Below are 9,075 nucleotides of genomic sequence, written 5' to 3'. Positions count from 1 at the left end.
CCTTTAGTGGCCATCTTTTCAGCTGCTTATGCTCCAAGCTCTGGAACTCTCTTCCTCTCTCTTTATTTCCTCCTTTAAAACAATAATCAAAAACTACTTCTTCGACCAAGTCTTTGGTTTTCTGCATGAATAACTCCTTATGTGTGCTCCTTGGTGTCAAGAGAAAGTGATGGATTTTCTTTTAAAAATCACATAGAGTGAGTAATACAATCAACTGGGGGTGCAGTGAACAATGGTGCAGTGGTAACTGGACTGATAATCCAGAGGCCCAGTTCTGGGGATATAAATTCAAATCCAACAAGGCAGCTTCAATGAATTAAATCTGGAATTGAAAGCTTTCAGCATTTTTTGTAAAAGTCTATCTGTCCACTTCTACTCTTGATTTCAGATCCACAGAAATGCAGTCGGAACAAGGGTCACTGGAGAGATGCTGCCAGACCTGCTGAGTTTCTCCAGCAATTTCTGTCTTTGTTTCAGATTTCTAGCATCCACATTTTTGTCGACATAACTAATGAAATAGTCAAGAAAGCCACATCACTGAAGGGCAATTACAGGTGGGCAACAAAATGGTGGCCTTGCTAATGACGCCCACATTCCATGAAAGAAAACACTTGCAACAACTTGGGCTCCAAGGCCGCTCACTGGAGAACTTTCGATGACCTTCACTCTCACATATGCTAAAGCTTCAGAAATTGGATTTAAGTTACACAGTAGTGAAAAACAAAATAACCAATGGAAGATGAAAAAGCAAATAAGGATCAAATCAGGTCCAAACACACAAACAAAACTTGCAGTTCATTAAAGGTCAGGCACATACAAAAAAAACATTTAACATTCTTATCCTCAACCTTGTAAAATTCTTACGTTGATTGGTCACAGAGCAGAAATGTGAACTGTGTTTTTCTTTCTTCACTGATTTGTGTGTGGGGGTGGGGATGTTATTGGCAAAGCCAGCATTTATTGTCCATTCTTAATTGCCTTCGAGGTCTCTAACATTCACAACATTTTACCTTTGAAATCAGATTGTGCTCCACACAATCCAGCATTTTATGATTAAAGCAGTTGTTAATTTGGTGCAAATGGTAAACCAGCTTGTACTGCAAGAACAGTAAACAACCAAAAAGCAATGAGACCAGAATAGACCAGCAATCAAACTGGACTAGGGAGAAATACGTCAATCACAGACTGGATATGGAGGTATTGATTTAGTAACATTAACAGGGACAAATTGTGTTGCTATGTTGGAAGAAAGCTAGAGAAATTTGCTAGGTGTTGATCCCCTGACTATGCTTTTATGGAGCCCAGAGTTCTTCAGGCTCCAGTGTGTTACTGCTAATTTCCTCTCACACATTTGTTTAAATTTGTCACTTTTTTCAAGATTCAACGATACTGAGGATGAGTAATGAAGCAAGTATTGCTTCCATGTGTTTAGATGGTATCAGGTGATTGAAACACAACTGATTTTTAAGTGACAAGAAGTCCAAAGCTTGAACTGCTTCTATTAACCCAATGATTCTTAAATGTTTTTCATTGAAGGACCTTTTTCAAATATGGTGTGTGATTTATATACAATTATATAACTCTTTTGCAGAGCTTAGGTTTTAAACAAATGGGTTTTGGTCTCTTTTTGTGAAGGTCCTTAAAAATCTATCAGGTCTGTCTTTTAAGAACCATGATTTTAAACCAGTTTTGCCTCCGGAGTGTTAATCAAAGCTTCTTTATGCTGTAGGGATTCATAACTGTACAGACAACAAATATTAGGCCACTAGTGAAGCAGAATCTAGAATAAGCAATTTTTTGATAAAAATTTTAAAAGCTTTGGGCAGTTCCAAGTCAACTTGCGTCAGAAATAAGTATTGTCTCTTCTGGACAAGGAGATTGTTTGAAGCAATGAAGGAAATAAGTTACTTCAGTGAAACAGTATTGTTTGTGAAATTTTCAGACCATGAGTGTTTGAATAGAAATCTGTATTGGTTATTCAAAACTGAGGAAGTCTAAGATTACAATTACGTGAATTTTCAAGGGAAAAGGGCTTCACGTCACAGGATTGAAACTGAAAGGAAGCCATTAAGTTAAACCTATGTATTTCATAGGCGAGGAATATTACTCTGGACTTTGATTAACTATAAAGGACGGGGATTTCTGGAGTTGATGGCGCTTTTATTTATCATATTTTCTGAAATGAGTCGAACTGTGTTATATTTGGATAGCTTGCTTTAGTTTATTTCTGTAGTGATTGGAACCAGGTGGATCACGTTGAGTACAAGATCCTTGTTTGGGGTTGCTAACCTGGGCTAATCAGGAAAGCCCTGGCTGACCAATACAACCAGGAGATAACGGGACCATGTATATATTGGGGGTGGGCGTTTGCACTCCCTTTTTGATTTTCTTAAAACCTCCTTCTCTGCTTTTGGTTGCACTTCAGTCCCATGCTCCTGATCTTCGGGCACCCGGTACGGAGGAGGGGGGAGGGCAGGTCTGAAGACCTCCTCATGGGTCTGCTCCTGGGCCTGGCCAAACTGGCCATCAACAGGTCCAGGCAGTGGGCCGTGGAGGGGGTCATTAGGGCTGACTGCCTGCCCCTCTTCCGCGGTTACGTTAGAGCCCGGGTGTCCTTGGAGAAGGAGCATGCGGTGTCAACCAACACCCTGGAGTTGTTCAGGGAGAGGTGGGCACCGCAGCGAGTGGAGTGCATTATTTCCTCCTCCAACTCTATTTTGACTTAGTCCGTACCTTCCCCTTCACTGTTTTGATCACACAGCATTGCCCTTTGATGTGAAGGGCAGTGTTTGTCACTGGTCCTCGGAAAAAAAATAAAAATAAAAAAAACAACCAGGAGATAACGGGACCATGTATATATTGGGGGTGGGCGTTTGCACTCCCTTTTTGATTTTCTTAAAAACCTCCTCCTCTGCTTTTGGTTGCACTTAAGTCCCACGCTCCTGATCTTCGGGCACCCTGTACGGAGGAGGGAGGGCAGGTCTGAAAACCTCTTCGTGGATCTGCTCCTGGGCCTGGCCAAACTGGCCATCAACAGGTCCAGGCAGCGGGCTGTGGGGGGCGTCATTAGGGCCGACTGCCTGCCCCTCTTCCGCGGTTACATTAGAACCCGGGTGTCCTTGGAGAAGGAGCACGCGGTCTCCAACAACACCCTGGAGTTGTTCAGGGAGAGGTGGGCGCCACAGGGAGTGGAGTGCATTATTTCCCCCTCCAATTCTATTTTGATTTAGTCCCTACCCTCCACTGTGTCTCACACGTATACACACACACCATGGGTGCTGGGGAAAAAATAAGCACTACCGCAGTTAGGTGGTAGTGTGGGGAAAAGGAAAAGAAAAAAAAAATAAACAAGAGATCTGCTGGGGGAAAATAAGCACTACCGCAGAAAAAAAATATACAACCAGGAGATAACGGGACCACGTATATGTTGGGGGTGGGCGTTTGCACTCCCTTTTTGATTTTCTTAAAAACCTCCTCCTCTGCTTTTGGTTGTACTTCAGTCCCACGCTCCTGATCTTCGGGCACCCAGTACGGAGGAGGAGGGCAGGTCTGAAGACCTCCTCGTGGGTCTGCTCCTGGGCCTGGCCAAACTGGCCATAAACAGGTCCAGGCAGCGGGCCGTGGAGGGGGTCGTTAGGGCCGACTGCCTGCCCCTCTTCCACGGTTACGTTAGAGCCCAGGTGTCCTTGGAGAAGGAGCACGCGGTCTCCACCAACACCCTGGAGTTGTTCAGGGAGAGGTGGGCGCCGCAGGGAGTGGAGTGCATTATTTCCCCCTCCAATTCTATTTTGATTTAATCCCTACTCTCCCCTTCACTGTTTGATCACACAACATTGCCCTTTGCTGTGAAGGGCACTGCTTGTCACTGGCCACTCGGGTGTTTCTTTCCTTCCTAGTGGTGGAAATTGAATAAAGATTCGCACAGCTTGTGTCTCTCACTGTGTCTCACACCTGCACACACACACCATGGGTGCTGGGGATAAAATAAGCACTACTGCAGTTAGGCGGTAGTGTGGGGGTTAAAAAAACGTGTAAGGGCACTCCTTAAAAAAAAATACAACCAGGAGATAATGGGACCATGTATATATTGGGGGTGGGCGTTTGCACTCCCTTTTTGATTTTCTTAAAAACCTCCTCCTCTGCTTCTGGTTGCACTTCAGTCCCACGCTCCTGACTTTTGGGAACCCGGTACGGAGGGGGAGGGCAGGTCTGAAGACCTCCTCATGGGTCTGCTCCTGGGCCTGACCAAACTGGCCATAAGCAGGTCCAGGCAGCGGGCCGTGGAGGGGGTCGTTAGGGCCGACTGCCTGCCCCTCTTCCACGGTTATGTTGGAGCCCAGGTGTCTCTGGAGAAGGAGCACGTGGTGTCCACCAACTCCCTTGAGCTGTTCAGGGAGAGGTTTGGCACCCCAGGGAGTGGAGTGTATTATTTCCCCCCCCCCACTTCTATTTTGATTTAATCCCTACCCTCCCCTTCACTGTTTGATCACACAGCATTGCCCTTTGATGTGAAGGGTACTGCTTGTCACTGGCCACTTGGGTGTTTCCTTCCTTCCTAGTGGTGGGAATTGAATAAAGATTTGTACACCTTGTGTCTCTCACTGTGTCTCACACCTGCACACACAGAACATGGGTGTGGGGGAAAAAATATGCACTACCGTAGTTAGGTGGTAGTGTGGGGGTAGAAAAAAGAAGAGAGAAAAAATATATAAACAGGAGATTTAGAGTTTCCTTAGTTTAGGGCACTGACAAAATACAACCAGGAGATTGCGGGAACTCTCCCCCTTTCTCTCGGGGATCTGGAGGGGAGGGTGCTGCACGCGGCACTCCCCTGCAACTGCAGATTGTGGTGGTTCACGGACTCCTAGCCCAACTGCTTGTTCTGTGGTGCTGTGGAGTCCGTGGACCATGTGTATATTGGGGGTGGGCGCTTGCACTCCCTTTTTGATTTTCTTAAAAACCTTCTTCTCTGTTTTTGGTTACACTCACTCCGTCACTCCTGATCTTTGGGCACCTGTTGCGGAAGGGGGAGGGTAGGTCAGAGGATCTCCCTGTGGGTCTGCTCCTGGGCCTGGCCAGGCTGGCCATAAACAGGTCCAGGCAGAGGGCCATGGAGAGGGTTGTTATGGCCGATTCGAGAGCCTTTCCTGATGAAGGGCTTATGCCTGAAATGTCGACTCTCCTGCTCCTCAGATGCTGCCTGACCTGCACTCTGATCTTCAGCATCTGCAGTCCTCACTTTCTCACAAATAGATATAGGGTGACTTGATGATGGGATTCGTGCCTCTGTGCAGTTATTTCAATTTCATTTTTATTTCTTTTGTGTGTAACCAACATCTTGGAGGGCCAGGCTAATGAACATGGCAAAACCGGTCGTCAGAAGTGTATTTATTTTAATGCAAGGAGTATAATAAGTAAGGCAGTTGAGCTTAGAGCCTGGATTAGTACTTGGAACTACGAAGTTGTAACTATTACAGTAACATGGTTGAGATAAGAGACTGGTAGATTAATGTTTCAGGGTTTAGATGTTTCAGGTGTGAGAGGATGTGAAAACAGTGGAAGAGTTGCATTACTGATTAAAGAGAATGTGACTGGTTCATTAAGAGACAATAGCTTGGACAGTTCATCCAGCAAGGCCATTTGGGTAGAACACAGGAATAAAAAAGGTACAGTCACTGTGATGGGGTTCTACAGAGGCCTCCCAACAGCTAGTGGGAGGTAGAGGAATAGATATATGGGCACGTCATGGAAAGCTGAAAAGAAGTGGGTGATTTTATCTTCCCCAATATTGACTGGGACTCCCTTACTACCAGGGGCTTAGATGGAACAGAATTTGTTGGGTACATCCAGGAGGGCTTCTTGAAACAAAATAAAGATAGTTCAACCAGGGAAGAGGCCATATTAAACCTTGTACTGGGGAATGAGCCTGGCCAAGTGATCAAAATTTCAATGGGTGAGCATTTTGGGAACAGTGACCATAATTCTGTAAGTGTTAAGACTGTTTAGATTAGATTAGATTCCCTACAGTGTGGAAACAGGCCCTTCAGCCCAACAAGTCCACACTGACCCTCCGAAGAGCAACCCAACCAGACCCATTCCGCTACATTTACCCCTGACGAATGCACCTAACACTATGGGCAATTTAGCATGGCCAATTCACCTAACCTGCACATCTTTGGACTGTGGGAGGAAACTGGAGCACCCCGGAGGAAACCCACGCAGACACGGGGACTTTATGGAAACAGATAAGATTGGTCCTCGGGTGAAAGTGCTAAATTGAAGGAAGACTCATTTAACCAGGATTAGGCAACCTGCACATCTTTGGACTGTGGGAGGAAACTGGAGCACCCGGAGGAAACCCACGCAGACACGGGGACTTTATGGAAACGGGTAAGATTGGTCCTCGGGTGAAAGTGCTAAATTGAAGGAAGACTCATTTAACCAGGATTAGGCAGGAACTGGAGAAATGTGGCTGTTTGAGGGTGTTCACATCTGACATGGAGTCTTGAAAAGCCAATTGATCAGAGTTCAGGACCAGCATGATGCTGTCAGAATAAAAGATGGCAAGATTCAGGAACCTTGGATGGCAAGAGATGTTGAACGTTTAGGCAAAAAGAAAAGGGAGGTATGGGAAACTAAAATCAAACAAGGCACTTGAGGAATGTAAAGGAAGCAGTAAAGAATTTTAACAAGGCATCAGGGCTAAAAGGAGCCATGCAATGTAGGATTATGCAGAACAAGCACCTGAAGACAGCAGAAAAAGTCTCCTGCTGCCAGTCAATAATGCGGTCATGACCAGGCCACCTCCTTATTATTTTGCAATCTCCTGGAAAGTCTCTACAGACCCCAGCCAGAGACCAGATGAGGATTACAGTTTTCTCCCATAAATGACATTAGTGAACCAGATGAGTTTTTCCAACAATCAATTCATGGCCATCATTAGTCTCTTAATTCCAGATTCAAATTCCACCATCTGCCATGGCAGGATTCAAACCCAGGGCTCTGGGACATTTCCTGGATCTCTGGAACAACAGTCCAGTGTAATGCCACTGGGATGCTGCCTCCCCCTAAATGCATATGATGCCTAAGTTGGGGCAACATTGTGCTTGACAGGAATATATGGCCAGGACATATGAAAGAAAGAAGGACGTGCATTTATATAGCACCTGTTCATAATAGGCGAACACGGTGAATACATGAAACACAGCAACTAATTTATTCACAGCAAGCTCCAACAAACAGCAACGAGAGACAAAAATAGAAATTACTGGAAAAGCTCAACAGGTCTGTCAGCATCTGTGGAGAGAAATCAGAGTTAACGTTTCAGGTCAAGTGCCCTTTCCTCAGCAATGAGATCATGACTAGATAAATTTCTTTTAACTGTAGCTGGTTGAGAATAAAGTTTTGGCAGAGTATTCCACAGGCTCATCACTCTAGGAGAAGGAACTTCTTCTAATCTCATTCCTCAATGGCCTCTCCTGTATCCTTACACTGCAATCCCTGCTTCTGGACTCCCCGGTTTTATAGGTTTTCATGAGATCCTCCCTTATTCTACTGAACTTTATTGAATATAGTCCGAACTGATCTGAAGAGGGTTGGCAATGGATTTGCAGTATTAAAGCTGGACTATCAATCCAGAGAGGCAAAAGTGAGGACTGCAGATGCTGGGAACCAGAGTCTAGATTAGAGCGGTGCTGGAAAAGCACAGCAGGTCAGGCAGCATCCGAGGAGCAGGAAAATCAACGTTTCGGGCAAAAGCTTTTAATCAGGAACAGAAGCAGGAAGCCTCCAGAGTGGAAAGATAAATGGGAGGGTGGGGGTGGGGTGGGGGTGGAGGCTGGGGAGAAGGTAGCAAAGAGTACAATAGGTGAATGGGGATGGGGATGGAGGTGATAGGTCAGAGGGGAGGGTGGAGCGAATAGGTGGGAAGGATGGTTGGCAGGTTGGACAGGTCATGAGGTCAGTGCTGAGCTGGAAGGTTGGAACTGGGGTAAGGTGGGGGGAGGGGAAAAGAGGAAACTGGTGAAGTCCACATTGATGCCCTGGGGTTGAAGTATTACAAACCGACCGACTCCCACAGCTACCTGGATTACACCCTACCTCCTGCAAAAATGCCATCCTGTATTCCCAATTCCTCCGCCTCCATCGTACCTGCTCCCAGGAGGACCAGTTCCACCACAGAACACACCAGATGGCCTCCTTCTTTAGAGATCGCAATTTCCCTTCCCACATATTTGAAGATGCCCTCCAATGCTTCTCATCCACATCCCGCACCTCTGCCCTCAGACCCCACCCTTCCAACCGTAACAAGGACAGAACGCCCCTGGTGCTCACCTTCCACCCTACCAACCTCTGCATTAACCGCATCATCTGCCGACATTTCCGCCACCTCCAAACGGACCCCACCACCAGGGATATATTTCCCTCCCCACCCCTTTCCGCTTTCCACAAAGTCCATTCCCCCTGTGACTACCTGGTCAGGTCCACACCCCCCAACAACCCACTCTCCCGTCCTGCCACCCTCCCCTGCCACTGCAGGAATTGCAAAACCTGCGCCCACACCTCCTTCCTCACCTCCATCCAAGGTCCCAAAGGAGCCTTCCACTTTCTTCAAAGTTTCACCTGCACATCCACCAATGTCATTTATTGTATCCGTTGCTCCCGATGCTGTCTCCTCAACACTGGGGAGACTGGACGCCTCCTAGCAGAGCGCTTTAGGGAACATCTCTGGGACACCCGCACCGATCAACCACACCACCCTGAGGCCCAACATTTCAACTCCCCCTCCCACTCTGCCGAGGACATGCAGGTCCTGGGCCTCCTTCACCGTCGTTCCCTCACCACCCGATGCCTGGAGGAAGAACGCTTCATCTTCTACCTCGGAACACTTCAACCCCATGGCATCAATGTGAACTTCACCAGTTTCCTCATTTCCCCTCCCCCCACTTTATCCCAGTTCCAACCTTCCAGCTCAGCACTGTCCTCATGACCTGTCCTACCTGTCAATCTCCCTTCTCACCTATCCATTCCACCCTCCTCTCTGACCTATCACCTCCATCCCCACCCCCATTCACC

At 46.8% G+C, this 9,075-nt stretch overlaps 1 protein-coding gene across 1 annotated transcript in view; it reads right to left on the bottom strand.

Annotated features, from left to right (window-relative positions):
* Positions 1 to 9,075, bottom strand: part of adcy5 (adenylate cyclase 5) — a 401,945-nt gene that overhangs the window by 58,702 nt on the left and 334,168 nt on the right. The window lies entirely within an intron of this gene.

Source organism: Chiloscyllium plagiosum, chromosome 7, assembly GCF_004010195.1.
Source record: "Chiloscyllium plagiosum isolate BGI_BamShark_2017 chromosome 7, ASM401019v2, whole genome shotgun sequence".
Classification (NCBI taxonomy): domain Eukaryota; kingdom Metazoa; phylum Chordata; class Chondrichthyes; order Orectolobiformes; family Hemiscylliidae; genus Chiloscyllium; species Chiloscyllium plagiosum.
The sequence above is the reverse complement of the archived record's forward strand: the minus strand, read 5'-3'. Positions and strand labels throughout refer to the sequence as shown.